This window comes from Aquarana catesbeiana, linkage group LG01 (assembly GCF_042186555.1).
Source record: "Aquarana catesbeiana isolate 2022-GZ linkage group LG01, ASM4218655v1, whole genome shotgun sequence".
Classification (NCBI taxonomy): domain Eukaryota; kingdom Metazoa; phylum Chordata; class Amphibia; order Anura; family Ranidae; genus Aquarana; species Aquarana catesbeiana.
The window spans coordinates 355,690,893-355,716,675 of NC_133324.1; the positions used below are offsets into that span (position 1 = coordinate 355,690,893).

A 25,783-nucleotide genomic window follows, 5' to 3' on the forward strand; every position below is an offset into this window, starting at 1 on the left:
GGCCATTATTTTTGGTGTCAAAAAGAATTATCATTCTTAGTTCAAACCTTTTCCTTTGCTGGATAGTTCTGAAATTCCCTTTAAGAACTAAAACATTGAGGTCTTCTATAATGTGGTCCGGATGTGAGAAGTGATGTCCCACAGGTGTGCCTAAACTGCCTTCTTTATGTTCCTTGATTGCAACTTCTGTCCTGTTTCACCAACATAAGATTCTTTGCTGCACCTATTGCATTGGATGAGGTACACAAAATTACTGGAGGTACAGTTGTAAGATCCCATGATATTGAAGGTCCCATTTGTGTGTGTGACACTTTTGGATAGGTTGATCTGGTTGCATAGTTTGCAGCGTTTTTTTATTGCAGGGTTTGCTTCCATTATTTGTGACTTCATAATCAGAGTGAAGTTTCCTGCTGATTAGTTTGTGTCTGAGGTTGGGTGGCTGTCTGAAAGCCAATAATGGGGGTTGTTGGAATATTCCTTTTAGAGTTTCATCCTCTGTTATAATGGGTCGTAAATCTTTGATTACCTTTTTGATCCCTTCAAGCGCTGGGTTGTATGTGGTGACTAGAGGTACTCGGTTATTTGTTTTTTTCTCTGTGTATTGGACGAGATTTTCTCTTCGGGTTTTCAAGGCTGTGTTTATGCTGTTGTTGATGGTTTTGTCTTTGTAACCTTTCTTATGGAAGGAGTCTGCCAGTGTTCTGAGATGTTTATCTCTGTCTTCTGGGTCTGAACAAATTTGGTGGTATCTGATGGCCTGGCTTTATGTCTTGGTGACCTCAGAAGAAGTGAGGAAAAAAAAATCCCTCGCATAGCTATAGAAAAAATTATGATCTAAGGCCTGTCATGCACAGAAAAAAATTTCTTTCCTGCAACCACAGACAATGTTCATGAGGCAATCCCTCCTGTTCGGCTATTGTCTTCTTCTGGCAGGGAGGCGGAAAAGCCATCCCTGCCTGTAGAAGACAGTAATTATCGCTAGCGGCTATAGCAGCCGTTAGTGATAATCACAAGAGATTTTGGCAGGCTGGTTGTACTCAATTTGATCGACCGATCAACTTGGTACATTCAGCCTGCCCATTAACAGTTCAAATCTCGGCCGGTTCCTGCTGAATCGACCAAGATTTGAGAACTGTGTATGGCTAGCCTAACCCTTCCTCACTCTGTCCAGAGTTAAAAAATGTGCTTGAAATTGTGCTTTAAAGCCCATCTCCAAGCAAAATGTTCTCATCTATCCAGCACATTTTATTTCTTTTCTTTTTTTACCTTCTGAAACATGGGTTTCTTATCGTTTTTCTTTTTTTTTTGGGAGCAGTGATTTTAATAATGCTTAAAGTGAAACAATAAAAGTGTAATATTCCTTTAAATTTCATACCTGGGGGGTGTCTATAGTATGCCTGTAAATTGGCGCATGTTTCCCATGTTTAGAACAGTCCAAGTGCAAAATGGCATTTCTAAAGGAAAAAAAAGTAATTTAAAAGTGCTAGCGCTAGTGGCGGCTAAAATGAATTGTCGGTCTGGCAATACACATAAAAGTTCATTAATAAAGATGGCATGGAATTTCCCCACAGGGCAGGGCAACCCCGAACCAAAATTTAAAAAAAAATGCGTCGGGGTTCCCCGTAAATTCCATACCAGGCCCTTCAGGTCTGGTAAAGGGGGCTTCAAGATTCCGATAAGCCCGCCGCCCGCAAACCCCCACAACCACCGGGCAAGGGTTGTGGGGATGAGGCCCTTCTCCCCATCAACATGGGGACAAGGTGCTTTGGGGGGGCCGCTACCCCAAAGCACCCTCCCAATGTTGAGGGCATGTGGCCTGGTACGGTTCAGGAGGGGGGCGCTCTCTCCCCCCCCCTCTTTTCCTGCAGCCTGCCAGGTTGCGTGCTCGGATAAGGGTCTGGTATGGATTTTTGGGGGGGCCCCACGCCCTTTTTTAAAAAATTTTGGCACGGGGTTCCCCTTAAAAGGATTTGGAGGGGGACCCCCACGCCATTTTTTTTAAGACCTGGTAAGGTAAGGGCCTGGTATGGAATTTAAGGGGACCACCACACATTTTTTTTTTTTTTAATTTTGGTTCAGGGTTCCCCTGTGGGGAAATTCCATGCCGTTTTTATTAATGAACTTTTATGTGTATTGCCGGACCAACAATTCATTAAAACCAACAATTAACTTTTTTTTCCTTTAGAAATGTCATTTTGTACTCGGACTGTTATAAACATGGGAAACATACGCCACTTTATAGGCATACTTTACAGCATACTATAGACACCCACCAGGTACGAAATATAAAGGAATATTACACTTTTATTGTTTCACTTTATTAAAATCACTGCTCCCGAAAAAATGGCCGTTTTGGCTCTAATCTCCGGAAATGACCTCATCCTCCTGGTTGTCGGCGTGCGTTCCAGCAACAGGAAGTGTCAGCAGTCATCGATACAGCTTGCCCTCCGAACACAGCCGCCATCCAGCACTACGGATTTGTTTCACTTCAGTGACACCTGGCAGTTCATGCCCTAATGCCTGCTACCAGTGTACCTTTGTGAGTAACGTGTTTTCAGCTTTTATTAAAGATTATGTGTTTTACTGCACTTAGAGTGGCGCCTTTGTTTTATCTCCAGAGTTAAAATAGATATAGTAGGGATATAGTATGTTTTGTTTGTATGTGTGATTTTAGGCTTCCGCTCTGGGTAGCCAAGTGCATCAGTTATGTCAACATCTGACACAGATATGAGACAATTTTTTTTTTAAAACAAGCACAAAATGGGAATTGAATGCCATCGCTAACCTTTCCTTCTAAAAATGCTAGTTTCCTGACTGCCACGCAGCTCCAATGGCTTCAAGCCTTTCTGGATTGTTGCTATACCATGAAAATCAGCAGCTCAGGTAATTAGTATGTTCAAAATAAGCCACATTTAAAAGATAAATGTACTTACATATAACGTACCCTTCTGCTAGCCATACCTCTGTAGTGGATCCTCATAGACATGATATAGACTGGGCCGGATTAGGACCATCATGGACCTGGTGTTTACTTTGGTTGGTCTTAAAGGCCATGCATTGGCAACCAGCCTTAGGTGTAAGGGGCGCAGCTGCACAGGCTTAATGCTATGGAAGCCTGGCAATTGATTTGCCAGGCTTCTGTAAGGGCTGTGGGTTAGTGTGTGCCCTGAGGTGACAGGGGGTAACTGCGCAGGTCCAATGCTACAGAAGCCCTGAGCTTCCGTAAGAGCCTTCATGGTGCGCCCTGAGGTGAGGTGGAAGGGGGCAGCCCTGCAGGCCTAACACAACACTATGGAATCTGTGTCGATTCCTCCCACCCCAGATTAGTCTATGCCCACTACAACCACCCCCAGGTTAGTCTGTGCCCACTACCATCTCCCATTCCAGGTTAGTCTGTGCCTACTACAGTCCCCCCCAACCACAGGTTAGCTTGTGCCCACTACAATCCCCTCCCCAGGTTTGTCTGTGCCCACTACAATCCCCTACTCAGGTTAGTAATCCATCGACTGATCAGACTTGAACATTCTGATCAGCAGACTTCAGCAGTAAGCTCTTTTCACACCTGTGTGCTGGGAAAATGTGTGCAACATTGTGTCTTTTTTCATTCTCAGTGGCACCCCAAATGCACCTGCTAACACATGTGTGATAGATCACACCAGAATGTATGGTAACTTATTGCATTAAAAAAGATAATACTTTTCTTTAGTGTGATATTGCTACAGTGGGCAGCCCTTTCAAATAAATGGGTTGCCAAAATGCGACGCACGTTGAGTGGGGTAAAAACAGGCATCATCACACATGTTACCACAGCTAATGGGTGTGAATGTGGGCTAAATTGCAGTTTACTAAACAGCAATAATGCAAAACAGGGTCAGAGTGGCAAAGAGCATGCATACACTGCTGAGTTATACATAACATTATATTGTCACAGCAATGTCTCTTTGGCTCAGTCAGAATAATATGTGGCTGCATAGCATAGTCTCTATAACATTCTATAACAACAGAGAGTCTATCTGAGAATCACTACTTCACAAGAACACGAGCAGCTACTTGCAATCATTCTCATAAATAGCATCCCTCACATTGAAGTCCAGGGTAACTCTGGTAACACAGGAGAACAGCTGAAGGGATCCAAGGCCAAAGGACAAAGGGCCAAGCCACTTGAATTGGAGTACTCTGATTGCAATTGGTGAGGGGCTCTTCATAGTAGTTGAGTTATCTGGAGAAGCTGCATGCTTTTGGGCTCTGGTTTGGCTGGCAAAATACTGGTTGGGGGGGTGCTCTCACTTGGCTACACATTACTTGCCCAGCTACCTCTGCCTCCTCTTGTGTGGCCTCTCTAAGCTGCAGAGGGAAGGAAACTGAAAAAACTATGAATGTATGTATGTATTAATGTATATATTAGTCATATCCAGGGAGGTGTGGGAAATGGAGTGACAGGGGCCTTCGCCTGCATCTGACCATGGTGTGTAAATGTGCATTCGACTACAAGGGTACTTAATATATATACTTTGTATATTTCAGTTCTCTAAGCATGTTTAATTGGTGTTCCTTTTATGGACACTTTGCTCCATAGGCTTAAATAAAATAATTTCTGGTAGAAGGTTTTGTTGTTGTTAATGTCACCAAATCCATAAAACTAAGGATAAACTTTGCAGCTGCTCTCTTGAGAATTCCATGGGTTTGGCTGTGCTTTGTCAGAGAACTTCGTGTACAGGTAGTTTTCAAATTAAACATTTTGTACTACACAAGATTTGCATCCAGGGTATGGTAACAGCCTATTTATATTCCTGGATTTCGCAACTGTTCCCTTGGGCAATGTTGATATGTTCCAAGAATATTATGTAACGACAGCTAAGAAGGGATTTTCTTCACAGCTGCATTCTGGGTAACGTAAGTGCTCAGCCTTACGTACTTGCTGTGTAGTTTTATTGCAACGACATTACTTTCTTCCCCACGATCAAAGAAATGGTATTGAGTAGATACATGTGTTTGTGTACCGCACATCTCAAAAGCCACTTAAACAAAGTGCTCTGTGCTTGCCTTTCAAAATAACCATTATAAAAGCAGAGCCAAGGCAGACTCCTTTGTGTATGACCGCAGTCAAAACTTCAAACATGCTTCCTTGTATAACTCCAAAGTAGTGCAGCAAGTTTCTTTCTTTACATATCATCAGACCTAATTATTAGCATTAGCTTTCTGCTGGCAGCAGCCCTGCATCACGTGGTTGCATTTCAGTTTGAGAAAAAGGTCAGCATATGGCATAAACACTGTGAGAGTTATACAACCTTGTACTCTGATCACATTGCACATGCTCCAGAAAGCATTATGCAATGTTATGTGCTGTGATTAATGACTCTTTGCACAAGAAGTTTCTCATTACTCTGTATGCCAGCATCCTGGGAATGATTAACACAGTGACATAACTCTCGTCACATGAATATGGAAAACCCAAGCCAGGCTATAGAGTAATGTGTTTCAGAAGGAGTCAACTTCTTTATTGGAGTGCACTACACTTGATTTATAATGGCTTTAAAATTGCTTTTGCATTTGTCAGGTTCAGACTTGACATTTACAAAACAGAATAGTTTTCTTAAAGCAATATTCTCACTGATAACATCTTACAGGCTGTTTGGCAGGTGTTTCGAGTGCTCTATTTGTCCAGTATGAAGTAGTAAAAATTATTGAAAAACGGCAAATGATTTGCATACCTTATTTGCCAACCATCATGAATTTTGCTTATTGAGAGGGTGACCTTCATCTTAAACTGGGCACAGATAAGATGCATTTGTCAGCTGTTTCGGTGAACTGGGGCTAGGCCCACGTTTTTTCCAGTTATAATATAATGTAATATATTTATACTTAAAAGGATGTTGTTTTACTAATTAAAAAAAGATCAAAAACTAAACTAGATTTCAGAATCTTTCCTGAAATGTCTAAAGCAGGCATCAGTAAATGGTGGACCACAGTCTGGACACAGACCGAGTGACAGTCCTGTCAGGGCCGCGACCACACCACTTAGCAGAGTGGACTCCTCTCCTGTTGCTGCTGTTAAAACTCACACACTACAGAGGGCAGGAGACACAGCAGGGTGGATCCCTATTCTGTATATATATTCTCCTGCCTGCTGCCACAGCCTCTAAACTCACAGCGAGTAAGAGGGCAGGAGATATGGCAAGTCTACATGAGGAGCAAGAACTGCTCAACCTTTCGCTTGTCAACAAGAGTTGGCAGCTCCCGCCCTCAGTGCAGACCTTCCATATCTCCCGCCCTCTTCTCTGATGTGTGTTTAACAACAGCGGCGGTGGCAGGCAGGTGAATACATATACAGAACTGGAATCCACCCTGCTTGTCTCCTGCCCTCTGCCATGCTGTATTAAGGTAAGACTGTGAAGGGGGAAGAGCTTTTACTATGGTTTAATTGGGGGGGGGGCTGTGATTGTAAGGGAGGACTGTGGGGGGAGCTGTGATATGGGGGGACTGTGATGTAAGGAGGGGCTCCGATGTAAAGGAGGGGGGCTGTGATGTAAGGAGAGGGGGCTCTGATGTGAAAGGGGGGGGTCTGTGATGTGAAAGAGGGGACTAAAGACACTGATGTAAAGGGGGCTGTGATGTGAAGGACCTGAGTCATAGAACAAAAATTAGATTTGGACCTCTGGAAAAAGAAAATGTTACTGTCCGGACCTCCGTTAATTTTAATTCAGTACCCCTGGTCTAAAGGTTTAGCGGATAAAATATGATAAGCACACCATCAAGACCAATATTGATGCAAGCCACAATTAGTTCAAATATCTCTTTATTCAGATGTTTTTAACAGTAGATAAGGTAGATAAGGTAAGGTAAGGTTTATTTTCATTGTAGAACACACATTATTCATATACACTACAATCATCAACTACACATTTACAATACAGGCTCCCTAACACTTCGTCTTTCACAGCTTCCCTGTTCACCACTAACACATGCATAAGTGTAGCCACATCAGCCGCTGCGTCTGTGTGCACCACTGTTTTCACAGATCTCCACCTCTGCCGTTTTCACAGATCTCATCTTTCTATCTCTCTTAACAGTACATGGAGTGAAAAATCAAATAATAACACATCATACATTGAAATATCATACTTACATAGTAGGTGAGGTTAAAAAAAGACACAAGTCCATCAAGTCCAACCTATGTGTGTGATTATATATCAGTATTACATTGTATATCCCTGTATGCTGCAGTCGTTCAGGTGCTTATCTAATAGTTTTTTGAAACTATCGATGCTCCCCGCTGAGACCACCGCCTGTGGTAGGGAATTCCACATCCTTGCCGCACTTACAGTAAAGAACCCTCTACATAGTTTAAGGTTAAACCTCTTTTCTTCTAATTTTAATGAATAAAATTAATGAATAAAATTAAGTTAATTTTTCCGTGAAAAAGTTTTATCCCTATTGCGGGGTCACCAGTACGGTATTTATAAATTGAAATCATATCCCCACTCAAGCGTCTCTTCTCCAGAGAGAATATGTTCAGTGCTCTCAACCTTTCCTCATAACTAATATCCTCCAGACCCTTTATTAGCTTAGTTGCCCTTCTTTGTACTCGCTCCATTTCCAGTACATCCTTCCTGAGGACTGGTGCCCAGAACTGGACAGCATACTCTAGGTGCGGCCAGACCAGAGCCTTGTAGAGCAGGAGAATTATTGTTTTAGTTGATCCCCTTTTTAATGCATGCCAATATTCTGTTTGCTTTGTTAGCAGCAGCTTGGCATTGCATGCCATTGCTGAGCCTATCATCTACTAGGACCCCCAGATCCTTTTCCATCCTAGATTCCCCCAGAGGTTCTCCCCCCAGTGTACAGATTGCATTCATATTTTTGTCACCCGAATGCATTATTTTACATTTTTCTATATTAAACCTCATTTGCCATGTAGTTGCCCACCCCATCAGATCTTTTTGCAAGGTTTCCACATCCTGGGGAGAAGTTATTGCCCTGCTTAGCTTAGTATCGTCCGCAAATACAGAGATTAAACTGTTTACCCAATCCTCCAGATCATTTATGAACAAAATAAATAAGATTGGTCCCAGCACAGAACCCTAGGGGACCCCACTACCCACCTCTGACCATTCAGAGTACTCCCCATTTATCACCACCCTCTGATCTCGCCCTTGTAGCCAGTTTTCAATCCATGTACTCACCCTATGGTCCATGCCAACGGACCTTATTTTGTACAGTAAACGTTTATGGGGAACTGTGTCAAATGCTTTTGCAAAATCCAGATACACCACGTCTATGGGCCTTCCTTTATCTAGATGGAAACTCACCTCCTCATAGAAGGTTAATAGATTGGTTTGGCAAGAACGATTCTTCATGAATCCATGCTGATTACTGCTAATTATATCGTTCTCATTACTAACATCTTGTATATAGTCCCTTATCATCCCCTCCAAGAGCTTGCATACTATTGATGTTAGGCTAACTGGTCTGTAATTCCCAGGGATGTATTTTGGGCCCTTTTTAAATATTGGTGCTACATTGGCTTTTCTCCAATCAGCTGGTACCATTCCAGTCAGTAGACTGTCAGTAAAAATTAGGAACAATGGTCTGGCAATTACTTGACTGAGTTCCCTCGGATGCAAGCCATCTGGTCCCGGTGATTTATTAATGTTAAGTTTCCCAAGTCTAAATTTAATTCTGTCCTCTGTTAACCATAGAGCTTAGTGCTTCCTGTGATGTGTTATAAGGATGAACACTGCAGTTTTGGTTACTGAAGCCCCCTGGTTCCCTCGTGAAAACCGAGGAGAAGAATAAATTCAATACCTTCGCCATCTCCCCATTCTTTGTAACCAGGTGTCTTTCCTCATTCTTTATGGGGCCAATATGGTCTGTCCTCCCTATTTTACTGTTTACATACTTAAAGAATTTCGTGGAATTTTTTTTGCTCTCCTCTGCTATGTGTTTTCATGTTCCATCTTAGCCGTCCTAATTGCACCCTTACATTTCTTGTTGGATTCTTTATAAAGTCTGAATGCTGATGATGATGATCCCTCAACCCTGTATTTTTTTTAAGGCCTTCTTTGCTTTTATATGCATTTTTACATGGGAGTTAAGCCATTAAGGAATTTTGTTCGCTCTTTTAAATATATTACCCAATGGGATGCATTGGCTAATATGCTCTTAAAGCAAACCTATCTCTCCTCCGTGTTCTTTGCTCCTAAGATTTTATCCCAATTCATGCCTTCTAACAAGGTCCGTAGTTTAGGGAAGTTGGCTCTTTTGAAATTCAGTGTCTTTGTATTCCCTTTATTTTTCCTATTTGTGTGACTAATACTGAATCCAATTGAACTGTGATCTCTGTTTCCTAAATTGCCCCGTATTTCCACATCCGTGATCAGGTCTGTTTGTTGGTAATCAGTAGATCCAGTAACGCTTTATTTCTAGTTGGTGCGTCTACCATCCGAACCATGAAATTGTCCTGCAAGACATTTAGGAACTGGCGAGCCTTAGACGAAGGTGTGGTTCCCTCCGCCCAGTCTATGTCTGGATAATTAAAATCCCCTATTGTGATAACACTTTCCATCCTTGCTGCTAATCCAACTTGTGATAGGAGATCCGTCTCTCCCTCCTCCCTCGGGTTAGGGGGCCTATAGCATACTCCCGGTAATATTTTCCCCGTAGCTTCATCCCTTTGGAGCTCTACCCATAAGGATTCCACCTCCTCCCTAGCACCCTTAGTGATGTAATCTCTCGCATTCACTTGTACATTACTCTTGATATATAAACATACCCCTCTCCCCCTTTTACCTTCTCTATCCAGGCGATAAAGGGTATACCCTTGAATGGTTGCCAGCCAATCATGAGCGCTGTAGAACCAGGTCTCTGAAATTCCCACAAAATCCAAATCCTCCTTGTACAACAGTATCTCTAGTTCACCCATCTTTTCTGCCAGGCTCCTGACATTGGTGAACATGCCACATAGTTTAGACCGGTCGCATACTATCCTCTTATTGGGTGTTCCGAGATTGCAGCTAGGACTTGTTACTATACTTACCTTGGGTTTATGTGCTTTAGTCAACCTACCACTAATGCCCTCAATACTACCCTCTGGAATATGTTCCATGTTGACTATCCCTACTTCTGGGCCCTCCCCCGTTGCCTAGTTTGAAAACCCCTCTAACTTTTTGGCCATCTTTACTCCCAGCTGATCTGCACTCTCCTCATTTAGGTGCAGTTTGTCCCTTCTATAATACTGGTGATCGACTGAGAAGTCGGCCCAGTCCTCCAGAACCCAAACTCCTCATTACTACACCAGCTCTTCAGCCACTTGTTTACTTCCCTAATTTCCCTCTGCCTTTCTGGTGTGGCTCGATGTACCGGTAGTATTCCTGAGAATTCTACCTTGGAGGTCCTTTTCCTCAATTTAGCTCCCAAGTCCCTAAAATTGTTCTTTAGGACACGCCATCTGCCTCTGACTTTGTCATTGGTGCAAACGTGCATCATGACAGCCGGGTCTTCCCCAGCCCCTCCCAGTAATCTGTCCACCAGATCTGACATGTGCCAAAACCGAGCGCTCAGTAGACAACATACAGTTTGGCGCTTCAGGTCTTTGTTACAGATTGCCCTCTCTGTCCTCCTAAGAATTGAGTCCCCTACCACCAGAATCTGTCTTTCCTTTCCCTTCGCTCCCCCCCCACCCTCACTAGAGGAGTTCTTCCCCCGGCAGCTAGGAGAGTCCCTCAGCTCCAGCGGTGCTGGTCCCTGACTGGTTTCACCAATGTCACTCAATGGAGCGTACTTATTGGGATGCTCCAGCCCTGGATCAGCCTCCCTGGCACTTTCCCCTCTACCCTGACTGTCACCCATCTACTCTTTCCTAGTGCCTGCACCTCTTTGTCTCCACCCGCCTCTGTGCTGGCCCCTGCCGGCACCTGCCGTGTACGTTCCTGGCTCTCCTTTAGTATGGAGGGACTTCTCAGTGCTGACAGTTGCTTCCCCAGATTCAGAACCTGGGCTTCCAGGGAAACAATGTGCTTACATTTTGCACAGCAGTATTCGCCCTCGATTGGATGATCAAGGAACACATACATGCCGCAAGATGTACACTGAGTCACACCTCCACACCCACCGGGCATCGTACCTACTAATTTGATGAGGATTGGGGATTATATCCTGTCCACATTACCTAACAATTAGCTTCCTGACACTAATAACTAGCTTCCATGTACTACAGCTTATGTATAGGAAAATGAGACTATATTTAATTTATAGCCACTAAAAGAACAAAAACAGGGCCATGGTAGGAAGGGAAGGTTGTACTTAGGAAAAAGCAAATGTTTATAAATGTATATGATATATGTTCGAAAAACGTTTGAGAAGAGAATGAGTTTCATGTATGTATATATTAGAGAGTGTTATCTAATGGGAGAGATCACTAAAACTGAAAGCGAAGAAGCTTATTACAGCATGGATTGCGCTCAGAAGCTATCTGACTCTCTATAGGCTCGCCAACATGTCCACATTGCAAGTCACAAAACAGTTGTATGGGATTTTTTTTTTCCACAATCATATTTACCTAGGTGGATGCATCATCGGTTTGATGCTGCATCTATCCAATGCTGCATCTGTCTCCCGCCGGCTCTAACTCTGAGAACCGAGTGATCCAACACTGCCTATTGCTTGGTTCTCAAGGCTCTGTGAGCAGAGAGCTGGTGACTAGAGATGAGCTTCAAGTTCGAGTCGAACCCATATTCGCCTCTAACATCGCCTGTTCGATTGTTCGTCGAATTGCGAACGTTATGAGCCGTTCGCACCAAATTCGGGTGGCGCGTCACGGCCCATAATTCACTGCGGCATCGCAGTGCATTACTGGCTGATGATTGGCCAAGCATGCACTATGACCCGCATGTTTGGCCAATCACAGCGCCGTCTGTGGGGTGGCTTTGGCCAATTATGGCTCAGGGGGTTTAGTACATGCCCCACACTATATAAGGCTGCCTGCATGGCGGCCTTGTGTAGTGTGTTGCAGCGGTGATGAGAGATAGAGAGACAGTGTCATTTGATTTAAGTTAGACAGAGTAGGCAGGCGAGTCAGTTAGCTGCACTTACAGTGTATTGTGTGTGTGTGTATATATATATATATATATATATATATATATATATATATATATATACAGTGTATGTATATATATATATATATATATATATGCGCATCCTAGGTGTTATATATATATTTATATATATATATATATATATATATGCACTGTATTTAGTTTAGCTAGATCCGTTCCTGTTATTCTCTTACTAATATACTGACAGGCGGGCAGGTGTTTTTACAGTATTTACAGTTAGTGTACTGTGTCCTCTGCACAGTGTGCACCTAAAGCTACCTGAAGACAATTGCTGGTGTTCTGATCCTATTAATACCACAGGCAGGCAGCTACAGTATTTACAGTTAGTGTACTGTGTCTTTTGCACATTGTGCACCTAAAGCTACCTGAAGACAATTGCTGGTGTTCTGATCCTATTAATACCACAGGCAGGCAGCTGCAGTATTTACAGTTACTGTACTGTGTCCTCTGCATAGTGTGCACCTAAAGCTACCTGAAGAAAATTGCTGGTGTTCTTCTGATCCTATTAATACCACAGGCAGGCAGCTGCAGTATTTACATTTAGTGTACTAGGTCCTCTGCACAGTGTGCACGTAAAGCTACCTGAAGACAATTGCTGGTGTTCTGATCCTATTAATACCACAGGCAGGCAGCTACAGTATTTACAGTTAGTGTACTATGTCCTCTGCACAGTGTGCACCTAAAGCTACCTGAAGATAATTGCTGGTGTTCTCATACTAATAATACTACAGGCAGGCAGTTGATTCTACTAGCTGCAGTATAATCAGTATATATATACATCCCAGCTTTGTGCAGCTACATCTCACTACAGACCATTAGTATGTCTGGAAGGCCGACAAGGAGAGGCAGACAGTCAAAAGCCAATCAAAGAGGGCAAGCAGGCTCTGTGTCTAGAGGCAACAATGCTGGTTGTGGAGACGGTGCATCCTCATCAGCACGTGGCCATGGGACACGCTTGTCCTTTTTTTCGGCAGCTGGCCGTTTTGAGCCGCAACATGAGGAACACTTGGTGGAGTGGATGACCAAGCCGTCCTCATCCTCCTCATCCTCTCTCACCCAGGCTCAGGGTACTTTGTCTGGCAAAGCAGCTGCCAACGCGGCCTCTTCCCTCGGCTCAATGGCATCAGTCACTCCTTCCCTAGCCCTACTATGTCCTCCTGAGGAGTCCCCCGGACTGTTTGACCACAGTGTTGGGTACATGCTCCAGGAGGATGCCTAGCATTTTGAAGGCTCCGATGATGGTACCCAGCTAGAGGAAGGCAGTAACATGAGCCCAGAGAGAGGGGGTGCCCAAGAAGGACAGCAATCTGGCAGTCATGTTCCCCCAGCTGCAGCATACTGCCAGCTTTGCTCCAGTGATGAGGAGGGAGGGGATGATGAAGAAGTCACTGACTCCACGTGGGTGCCTGATAGGGGAGAGGAGGAGGAGGAGGCACATCTCCAATGAGGTAGGATGCCCTCCAGGGGCCAGCTTAAGGGCAGCACACCGACTGCATCACACTGCACAGCTCTGCATGTGCAGGGCGCTGCTATCTCTGTGCGTTATTCCAAAAGTTCTTTGGTGTGGGTCTTTTTTGAGATGAGTGCATCAATCGCACCGCTGCTATTTGCAACATATGTCTCAAGCGTATCTCACGTAGCCAAAACATCACCCGCTTGGGCACCACATGCTTGACCAGACATATGTCGACCTGCCATGCAGTTCATTGGCAAGAGTACCTAAAAGACCCACACCAAAGAACAAAGCAGACCTCTCCTGGCATCTCCAACCCCACTATACCTTCAGTCCTCTCTGAAACCTGCACTGAGAGAAATGAAGGTGTAGAATTAGGTGTGTCACAGCCAAGAACTTGGGGGCAATCTGCTATTGGTACACCGACGTCAGATTGTACCAGGCAAGTTTTCCTGCCCCAGCTGCTGCACTGCCAAAAGAAGTTCGCTCCCAGCCATCCACATGCTCAGCGGTTGAATGCTAGCTTGGCTAAATTGCTAGCACTTCAACTGCTGCCTTTTCAGTTGGTAGACTCTGCACCCTTCCGTGAGTTTGGGGAATGTGCGGTTCCTCAGTGGCAGGTTCCCAAATGCCACTTTTTCTCATAGAAGGCGATTCCGGCTCTCTACCGGCATGTGGAAGGCAATGTCTTGGCCTCGCTGGACGGGGGCGGTCAGCGGTAAGGTGCCTATTACCGCTGACTCATGCTCCAGCAGGCATGGACAGGGACGTTACCTATTTTTCACTGCGCACTGGGTGACTCTTCTGGCAGCTGGGAAGGATGCAGGACAGGGTGCAGTAGTGTTGGAGGTTGTTCCACCACCACGCCTCCAAAATGCTGGTAGTGGTGATTCTGCCACACCTCTCTCCTCCACCCCCTCCTCTTCTTCTTCTTCCTCCATGGCCTCTTCCTGTGTTGATTTGTCCTCAGAACCAGCGGTGCTCCGTAGGCATTCAAGGGGCTACACAAGCACGCAGGCAAAAAGATGCCATGCAGTGCTTGAGCTGGTGTGCTTGGGGGACAGGAGCCACACTGGGGCAGAGATTCTGTCAGCTCTGCAGGGGCAGGTTCAGAGGTGGTTGACGCCACGCCAGCTTAAGCCAGGAATGGTGGTTTGCGACAATGGCACCAACTTCCTCTCCGCCCTCTGACTGGGACAACTAACCCATGTGCCCTGTTTGGCGCACGTCCTTAACTTGGTGGTGCTACGGTTCTTGGGCAGGTACCCTGGTTTACAGGATGTCCTGAGGCAGGCCAGGAAAGTCTGTGTGCACTTCCCCAGGTCATATAATGCCAGTGCTCGGCTGGCTGACCTCCAAAAGGAATTTACCTGCCCAAGAACCGTTTAATCTGTGACATGCCCACCAGGTGGAACTCAACGTTGGCCATGCTGCAGCGGCTGCACACGCAGCAGAGGGCCATCAATGAGTACCTATGCGACTATGGCACCAGGACAGGGTCAAGGGAGCTTGTTTTTTTTTTCCCCACGCCAGTGGGCTATGATCAGGGATGCATGCACTCACCTGTCACCATTTTAGGAGGCCACGAGGATGGTGAGCAGTGACAGTGCATGCATCAGTGACACTGTCCCTCTTGTCCACCTGTTGGAGCACACGCTGCATGGAATAATGGACAGGGCACTTGAGGCAGAACAGAGGGAGGAAGAGGAGGACTTCCTTACCTCTCAAGGCCCCCTTTATTCAGACAGTGTTCCTGCGTGCCCGCCGATCACACAGGAAGAGGAAGAGGAGGAGCAGGAGGAGGAGGATTGTGTCAGCATGGAGGTGGAGCCTGGCACTCAGCATCAGCAGCAGTCTTCAAGGGATCATTTACAGTCCGAAGAAACCCATGGACTTGTACGTGGCGGGGAGGAGGTGGCTCCGGATCATGTCATCCTCAGTGACCCAGAGGACTCTGGACCGAATGCCTCAGTAAACCTACGCTGCATGCCCTCCCTGATCCTGCAAAGCCTGCGGAAGGATCCTCGTATTCGTGGTATAAGGTTGCGAACCTTATCTTGCCGTCGCAGAAGGAGCAGAGGATGAAACATCTTCGGGAGGCCTTGCAGAAAGGTTTGTGCAATGCGTTTTCAGAGCCTGGGAGGTTACAATTTCCTGGTCCTCCTGGACAACGTGTTGCTGAGGCTTCAGTCAGTCACAGAAGGAGCGGTGGAGAAGGTGGCCATCTGACCGATGCATTCAGACAATTTTTTAGTCCGCAGCCCCAAGGTATGATCAGTTCCAGCAACCATCGCCAGTGTCTGTTTTACATGGTGCAGGAATACCCAGGGGCAAGATCTGACTTGGACACCTTTCCCACCGAAAATCCTCTGGGTTACTGGGTCTTGAGGATGGCTCACTGGCCAGAGCTTGGACAGTATGCAATTGAGCTACTGGCCTGTCCTGCATCCAGCGTTCTTTTGGAATGCACATTCAGTGCTGCTGGAGGCTTTGTAACCAATCACAGGGTGCGCCTGTCCACTGAATCGGTCGATCGGCTGACCTTCATAAAAATGAATCAGTCTTGGATCACCAGCTACCAAGCACCTGATGCTGATGTAACCGAATAATTTTTTTTTAACGTGAGATCCCTTCAAGACTGCCTATGCTGATGCCTAGTGACTATCCTGTTATGCTGAGTGACAATCCTCTTCCTCCTCAATTTTCATGCTGATAGCTTGTAAGAACATTTTTAGTTCTGGGCACCGCCACCAGTGGCTAAGGCCCAATTTTTCTGCCCCTGTTTAACAGGGGAGTGTAATTACAATTTGTTATGCAATACTTTGCAGCAGGGCTCATTCCTGCGCTCCAACTATAGTATCTGTGAGGGGTTGCAGTGTTGTGGCAGCTGTGGCCAAGGCCCAATTTTTCTGCCCCTGTTTAACAGGGGCGTATAATTACAATTTTTGATGCAATACTTTGCAGTAGGGCTCATTCCTGTGCTCCAACCTTAGTATCTGTGAGGGGTTGCAGTGTTGTGGCAGCAGTGGCTAAGGCCCATTTTTTCTGCCCCTGTTTAACAGGGGCGTGTAGTTACAATTTTTGATGCAATACTTTGCAGCAGGGCTCATTCCTGCGCTCCAACTAGAGTATCTGTGAGGGGTTGCAGTGTTGTGGGACCAGCACCAGTGCCCAAGGCCCAATTTTTCAGCCCCTGTTTAACAGGGGCATATAATTACAATTTTTGATGCAATACTTTGCAGCAGGGCTCATTCCTGCTCTTCAATTATAGTGAGGTGTTGCAGTGTTGTGGCACTAGTGCCTAAGGCCCAATTTTTCTGCCTCTGTTCAACAGGGACATGTAATTACAATTCTTGATCTAATATTTCACAGCAGGGCCCTTTCCTGCACCCACCAAGAGTAACCGTGAAGGCTTATGCCCTGTACACACGATAGGACCTTGTTGTCGGAAATTCCGACCATGTGTAGGCTCCATCACACATTTTCCATAGGAATTTCCGACACACAAAGTTTGAGAGCTTGCTATAAAATTTTCCGACAACAAAATCCGTCGGAAATTCCGATCGTGTGTACACAAATCCAACACACAAAGTGCCACGCATGCTCAGAATAAATTAAGAGACGAAAGCTATTGGCTACTGCCCCGTTTATAGTCCCAACGTACGTGTTTTACGTCACCACGTTCAGGACGATCGGATTTTCCGACAACTTTGTGTGACCGTGTGTATGCAAGACAAGTTTGAGCCAACATCCGTCGGAAAAAATCCATGGATTTTGTTGTCGGAATGTCCGATCAATGTCCGACCGTGTGTACAGGGCATAACAGTGTTGTGGCAACACCACCACCACCACCAAAGGCCCAATTTTTTTGCCCCTGTTCAACAGGTGCATGTAATTACAATTCTTGATATAATATTTCACAGCAGGGCCCGTTCCAGCTCCCACCAAGAGTAACTGTGAGGACTTACAGTGTTGTGGCACCAGCACCACCACCACCAAAGGCCCAATTTTTCTACCACTGTTCAACAATGGCATGTAATTACAATTCTTGATCTAATATTTCACAGCAGGGCCCGTTCCTGCGCCCACCAAGAGTAACTGTGAGGGCTTACAGTGTTGTGGCAACACCAACACCTAAGGCCTCAATTTCTGCAGAGTATATAGGGCAGGCCCCTACTTTCAAACATCCAACTTACAAATGACTCCTACTTGCAAACGGAAGGAGTCAACAGGAAGTGAGATGAAATCTACCGCTAGGAAGAAAAATCGTCTCCTGTAAGAGTAATTATGGGAAAACGTGTCTCCTCCCCACTGATGCTTTATCACCAATCCTTGTTTCACTAAAACCCCCAAATTTTCAAAAAACATTTGTCATTGGGACAGAAAGTGAGGTGAAATCTTCTAAAGAGGTGCACAGACAGCAAAACAAATGTTACAGGGGTGATAACCCTTCCCTATGTTTTCCAAAAAGCTTAAAAATAGATTTTTTGGCTGGAGCTACACTTTAAAAATGTACCAGTTCAAAATTACAAACAGATTCTACTTAACAACAAACCTACAGTCCCTGTCTTGTTTGTACCGCCTGTATACTGCTGTTCAGAGTATATAGGGCCTGGGGTCCCCACGCCGTTACTTTTTTTAATATGGGTGCGGGGTTCCCCTTAATATCCATACAAGACCCAAAGGGCCTGGTAATGGACTGGGGGGGTACCCATGCCGTTTGTCTCACTGATTTTCATCCATATTGCTGGGACTCGACATTACATTAAAGCCGCAAGCAGTTTTAAATTACTTTTATTCCTTTACAAATGTCATTTTGTGCAGGGACTGTTCTAAGCACGGGAAAAACGCCTTTAAAATTAGCACTTTTGATTTTGAACGTTCGAGCCCCATAGACTTTAACGGGGTTCTAAAGTTTGTGTGAACTTTCGTTCAGTTCGCAGGTTCTGGTGCGAACCGAACCGGGGTGGGTTTGTTCGGCTCATCCCTACTGGTGACTGTCAGTCAGCAGCTCTCTGCTCTGCCCCCTGCTCACTGGAGAACTGGGCTGTGGAGGGGGCGGGATCGGCCACCTCAAGGCTCTCAGCAGCTCGCTGAGAGGCTGAGCTGGGTGCCGGTCCATGCATGTGGGTGGATCCCTACTCCATTGTCACGATCTTGCCGAGCCTGTGACATCAGCCGACAGCGGGGTTCAGTGCATTTCTTAACAACATGGTGTTGGGATACTGCACATAATTTTTCCTACACATGGGTTAAAACATTTAGCAGCTGTTATTTTGTAAAAGTTGAACCCCAGAACAGATATAGAAGATCATCAAAGCAGCTCTGTAATCAATAATACATCATTAGCAGGGATCTATAAACCCCTCCCGCCTGCGCACCCTGAAGATATATATATATATATATATATATATATATATATAATATAGTGCAAAAAATGTAACATGAAATAAATAAAATAAGCAGCAGGTAGTAAAGCTGAAAGCCTCAGGTATATAAAGAAAACAATAGTGATTCCATACTGTGCTAAACACACAAATATAATAAATGTGAAATCATTGAAAATCCAATAACCACCACCAAACAAATTGTTCCCACAAAGGTCTAGTGAAGTCTTTTGATCATCAAACAAATTTGATTGTGATATCTTCAAATGTGCATATCCATCCACCATCTTCTAGGTAAGTATCCTACTCACCAGAAGGGATTGACACCTATTACAGGTAGTCAACACCAGCAAACAGAAACTCTCCAGATAACAGCAGCTCAGAAATAGCACGACCACCAGGTGAGTGGTATGTATATAGCAGGAAGAAATAATGAAACTCCTCATGGTGTAGTATCGTTAAAAGATTTAATGTTAAAAACTACAGATTACACTTACGAGACAGAAAATAAGATCATGCTCATGAAAAATAGCAGGGACACCGTCCATGTTTCACCTGCTTTCCAACCAATGGCGTGAGTGACATGGCATGTATCATGAGATCCTGTGCGTTTCGTCAGCAACGTCTGACGTCATCAGAGATAACGTCACCTGCACAGCAGAACTGGTGTGTGAGAGGAAGAAGTATTACAAGGAGCAAATTGGTTCATTTGCTGACAAGGAGCATGCTGATAGGAAGAAAAAGCATAATGTTTCTCTATGCTGCTTCTCCTTTCACTGTCCAGTTACAGGCCGTGGAGGGTCCAGGACAACCTGGGTTTAGAGGAAGTAAGTTGAATGATGATGGCCATCAGGGGACATGTAGCAGCAGATAAAAGTGCTTGCAGGGAATCTCTTAAGTAAATACTGCAGTAAAATTAGCTGTTTTTTGTTATTTTCTTTTTTCTTGTTTATCCAGTTATTTTTGGCAGGATTTCAGTTTTAATGTGTATCAGTTACAAATGCCCGAATATGCGGGCTACCTATGCTTACAAAATGCATTGGAGCAGTATGACTTATGGTAAACATATGAAGTTACTCAATATTCCAGGAAACACGGTCTCTTCTTTTGGAGATCTTTTGCAATAGTACTCTACATCTATTTTTCTTAGCATTATAATTTAGATACTGTATTTCCAATATTAAATTGTCTATTTCTTGTCTATTTGCCTACAGGATGGATGACACATGCGCTATACAAAGAACGTAATGTAGCTAAGCTGTTTCCTGGAATGTAGGAAGGTTAAATTCCCATGTGTAAAAAGAAAACTTAACCTAATATTTAAAAAACTTTAATCATATAGTTTCTTTATAAGGGATCCAGAGGAAGGCAGCTCCACATACAAGAGAGATCTTTATATGACTCAAAGAATGTGAAGCAGTTTAAGTGAATTCTAGTAATTAACCCCACGGTCCACATTGTTTAAAGTGAATGTTCACTGAGCTTAGTAAATAACGTTTTGTACACTTCAATTATCCAATTATATAAGAAAAAATGCCATTCTTTAATTTCCCCTGAATGTGATGGGGTATTCAAACTGATCACAACTTAACCTGATTTACTAAACTCAGTGAACATTTACTTTGCAATCTCTACTACTTAAGTAATTCAGCCTTTTTGAGTCTTTTTTGTATATGCCCAACTTGTAGCCAAAGCAAACAAACACTACGCTATAGTCAGCTTTACTCACCTGGTAAAACCAGTGGGGTTGATTTACTAAAACCAGACAGTGAAAAGTCTGGTGCAGCTGTGCATGGTAGCCAATCAGCTTCTAACGTCAGCTTGTTCAGATACATTTTGATAAAAAATAAACCTGGAAGCTGACTGGTTTCTATGCAGAGCTGCACAAGATTTTGCACTCTACAGTTTTAGTAAACCAAACCCAATGTGTCTTCAAAAATTTCCAGCACACCTAAAACAATGCAGACGTGATGGCTCAAAGCACACAAAGTTTATTTGATTGTTTACATAGTTCCCTTTGTCTCTTGTATAAGCTGGTGTTGCAATTGTCTTTTTAAAGTGATTCATTTAGAAGTAAGACTACTTTTACTAGTGGATGAGAATAATTAGCACCCTACACCCTGGAGTGCAATTACATACATACAGTTGCATTCCAGAGTCTGGCAGAGCAATACTGTTTCTAGCAATGCTGGGCTGATAACTTAAAGCAGAATTCCAGCTATAGATATTTTTAGATACCTAAATTGGTCAAGCTGGAACCAATGTAACTATGCATATACCATACCTGAGGGATCCCTGTGGAAACTGTAAATCACTGTAGCAAGCACCACTACTCCAGTGATATCCACTAGCTTTCAGGTCCCTGCCGAGTGGCTGCTCTGCTGTGTTGTGAACACAGGAGATCGGGTGCTTGGCACAGGTGCCATTCAGAGAATACTTTGCTTTTTCTCAGTGAATGCAAAGCATTCTCTGATTGGATGAGGAAGACAGTGTGATATCACTGCCCTGCCTCTCCACCTTGTTCAATCAGAAAACACTTTGCATCCATTGAGATAATGCATGGTGGTCGGTAAATGGTGCCTGTGCTTAGAGGGCAACCTCTGTGTTCAGTAAGCAGCAGGGAAGCTGCTTACTGAACACATTTTTTGATTCCATTGACAAATTGTGATTTCTTCCTGCTGTTTCTAGGTGGTACAAGTGCTGAAAAAGGAGCGAGACGCCTCTATTTGCATCAGGCATAGGTCAACTCCATGTGGAAGTGTGGGTGCACATCTGCGGAATTTAATGAGTTAATTGAACTTCTAACCAAAGAAGTAAAAAGTTATACTTCACTAAAATGACAGTTTTGGGTGGACCGACTCGAATTAGAGCCTCCTAATTGTCTAACTAATACTATTAAATCTGAAAAATTATGTTTTATTTTATCTCTGTAAATCTTAGGAAGCTGAGATAATCATTACCCAATGTGATTCCTTTCACAGTCTACTTGAAACCTGATATTTTGTCTGGTTGCCTTCCTCATGGCTAACACATAAATCACTGAACTTTGTGCAATAAACTACTTGTGTTTTGTGGAAATCTTTTAACCGCCCTTCCTTTTCTAATCATTATGCAATCCATGTCTGTGTTCTGTATCTGTATTGTTCAAGCAGAAGTGATTCAGCATCTTGATTGTTTCACACAATGTGTTTCGTTGAATACGGACCATGGCGTACTTAATGTTAAATCAAACAACATTTGTACCAGACTGCTTCCAGTGACGCTTCCTCTGCAGCTCATTAGCATTTGTGCACCATTATTGTCTTGCTTTTTCCCTTTTAGTCTTCCCTGCTCGAAGTGGTGTTTACAAGATGTCCTTCTCACATAGACAATACAGCGATGATTAGGTCTTTTGTTTCTCAGTGGTGTACGTGAGTGCGTAAATGTAGACAGGGCATGTTCTATGAAATCACCAGTGCGAGAAGCTACACACATTAGTGAGCTCAGACCCTTTACAATCTGTTCTGTACATTTAAAGGGTTAGGTTATGTTTGCTTACTTTTCCCAAAAACCTCGCTCTGCATTAGAATGCCCTCAATACATAATAGGTTGTGCTCCGTTTTAAAAATAAATGCTTACTTTTTTAGATGCTCATATAATTGTCCTCTCCGCTTCTTCCTGCACATGGCAGGACATACACAATGCTGGATGCGTGGCCCCCGAAACTTACGAACAATGACTAGGCTTTGTTCTCTACCCATGCTTGTGCAGCCCGCACTCTTCACTCTTGCAGAAAGCTAAAAGACCAAAGGGAGCAAATAAGATGAGTTCATTGTTAGCATTTACATACACTTTAGGCATTTACATATTTAACCCGGTACTCATATTAAATTTGTACCATAAAGTAGAGCTTAGACATGAGTTAGAAATCAATGGAAGATAAAACACTGCAGTACTTTAGATTTAGCAAAAACTGTGAAATTTTGAAAAGGTTGAATGGTGAAAAGGCTAGCAAAATGTTATTGAATCACTAGAATAAATGAATATGCAGAGACCTGAGGCTGGGACATGTCTGGATTCAGGAGACCATGGACTGTGAACCATTGAATATTCTAGATGGTGGAGCCAGTTAATTAAGCTGTATAAGCTATTTTAGCACATGAAGGCATTCTCAATATTCAATTCACAAACACATTTATTCCATAGGTATGCATTTTTTTTGCATACATAGTTATTTAACCATTGCAAGGCTGTATTTCTCATAAATTAGTATATTTGTGTCCTAAAACATTTTATCTCCAAGTTGAAATGGCTCTATTTTCTTCTTTCCCCTATAGACATTGAAGCAAGAGGGCCAGCATGACGCCAAGCAACCATTATTCGAAAAATGAATGTCAACAATGGCAGGGTTCATGCTACTCTCAGGAATAATGTTCAGTTTAATGTATTGAGAGCACTAATTGTGATTGTAAAAATGATGAAATAACAAAGAAAAGTAAAAACTAGTGTGTAGTTAGTGAAGAATGAATTCTAAAGGACCCTGTATTAAAGTCTAAACAAGTCTCAAATCAATGCACATGCCTCTTATAGTAAACAAAATTGTATTTTACCTTCCCTGACTGAGCCAAATCCTCCTTCATTTGTGTCTCAAATGCTCTCCCTCCCATACACTGCAGATCACAATGGGAGGGTTTTAGCAACAGATGCAGTGCTGTCAATCCAGAAAGCAGTGGGCGGTACTAGGTGTGGCCAAGCACTGATTGAAAAGCTACAGGCTTGACAATGCTGATGCCCATTTCCCCTGCAGCATTTTTTTCACCCCTACTGTAGTACAAGCAGGCACAGCCTATATAAGGGTGGCAACGCTGGTCTGAATTCAATATGACAATTATAGAAATCTGAGTAAGGTTTGGGACTTTTCATGTACTTCCTTGGGTTAATAACCACTAAGCCAACACGTTATATAAAATAATTTGTACATAACTTTATTTAGAACATTCTACAATTCTTAAAAAAAGGGGTTTGTTCCATAAAAACAAGTTAACAAACTGCTTGTCCAGGGTAATGTATTCCTGGATTCAAGATCCAGTTTTGTATATCTTTTAGCCAACGCGTTTCGCGGGCTGACCCGCTTCATCAGAACCTTAGATCCTGTCAAATACTGTATAGTATTACATGAGAGAGTGGTGGCAAGTAGCCTGGGGAGCCCATGGGGAAGATCTCCAAAACCCCAAAAAGGAAACACCTACATAGGAGCAAGGACGATACCATATATCTACAGTCTATAGCAGGGGTCTCAAACTGGCGGCCCTCCAGCTGTTGCAAAACTACAAGTCCCATCATGCCTCTGCCTATGAGAGTCATGCTTGTAACGGTCAGTCTTGCAAAGCCTCATGGGACTTGTAGTTTCGCAACAGCTGGAGGGCCACCAGTTTGAGACCTCTGGTCTATAGCAATAATGCCGAACCTTGGCACCCCAGATGTTTTGGAACTACATTTGCCACGATGCTTAACTACACTGCAGAGTGCATGAGCATCATGGGAAATGTAGTTCCAAAACATCTGGGATGCCAAGGTTCGCTATCACTGGTCTATAGCATACAGTATGCTGCTGGCAACCTGCCAGCAGTATTGGAGCAGATTTCACAGAGGACACACAATACATTACACCAATAGAGAAAACCTGTTGAGACCTGAGGCATATAATTATGCCTTCTCAGTTTGTGATATCCATCTTTTCTTGGACACTCTAATAGGGAGCATAGGATATAGAATCTGTAGATATATGGTTATGTCCTTGCTCCTATGTGGTTTTTCCTTTTTGAGGTTTTGGAGACGTTCCCCAGGGGCTCCCCAGGCTACTTGTCACAACTCTCTGATGTAATACTACAGTATTTGACAGGATGTGAGGCCCTGACGAAGCGGGTCAGCCCGCAAAACGCATTGGATAAAAGATTTACAAAACCGGATCTTGAATCCAGGATTACATCCCCTTCGACAAACAGGTTGCTAACTTGGTTTTATAGAACAAACCCCTTTATTTTAAGAGTTGTAGAATATCCTAAATAACATAATAAATTATGTACAAATGATTTTATATAACATGTTGGCTCAGTGGTTATTACCAGTGGCGGCTGGTGTTTTATTTTCTTTGGGGGGTGGCAAACAACCACTCATCCCCCCGAGCGGCACCCACCCCCCCGCTGTTTGCCGGTCGGTCCAGCACTTACCCCATTGTGGCGGGTGGCAGGTAGCGTGGTGCAGCAGCTCGGCTCCGAGTCCTCTGCTTCATGGTGGCTTCCAGCTCCTCCCCTCCTCCTCCTAGGCGTCCAATAGGATCGCCTGTCCTTTCAGCCAATCAGGTGACCGGTGACCAAACCCGCTTCCTGATTGGCTGATTCAAGCCCACCCTAAATTGAAGACTAATAGAGCCTCTGGCTCTATTCGGAGCTTCAAAAAAACAGCCCCTCCGCATTGGAATCCATGCACCGGTGTCCTAAAAGGGGGTGGACGCATGGATAGGGAAGGCAGCGATGGACGGGGGGCGGCGCCCGTGCACCCTTAATGGATGGGCCTCCCCTGTTGTTAACCCAAGGAAGTACATGAAAGGTCCCAAACCTTGCTCAGATTTCTATAATTGTCTCTCAAGGGATGGTACTCCTTTATGGTGCGTATTGATTCACACTTTACTCCCACACACAAGACATTTTTGAATTCAGTATGCTTGCAGCAGCATTGCCACACCATCACAGGAAGCAGCACTGGGTAGATTTCACTGGCAGAATCCAGGGACTTTGTTGGGATTTTTTCTTTATTAAAGGTATTTTTATAGCGCCATCAATTTACACAGC

The 25,783-nt window shown here is 44.0% G+C and overlaps 1 long non-coding RNA gene across 1 annotated transcript in view; it reads left to right on the top strand.

Moving 5' to 3' along the window:
* The window catches only part of LOC141146154 (uncharacterized), a 41,368-nt gene extending 17,868 nt beyond the window's left edge, over positions 1-23,500 (top strand). Inside the window, exon 2 of the long non-coding RNA XR_012244739.1 lies at positions 23,270-23,500. This is a non-coding gene — a long non-coding RNA (uncharacterized lncRNA). The remainder of the gene's footprint in view (positions 1-23,269) is intronic.
* The last annotated feature ends 2,283 nt before the right edge of the window (positions 23,501-25,783 follow it).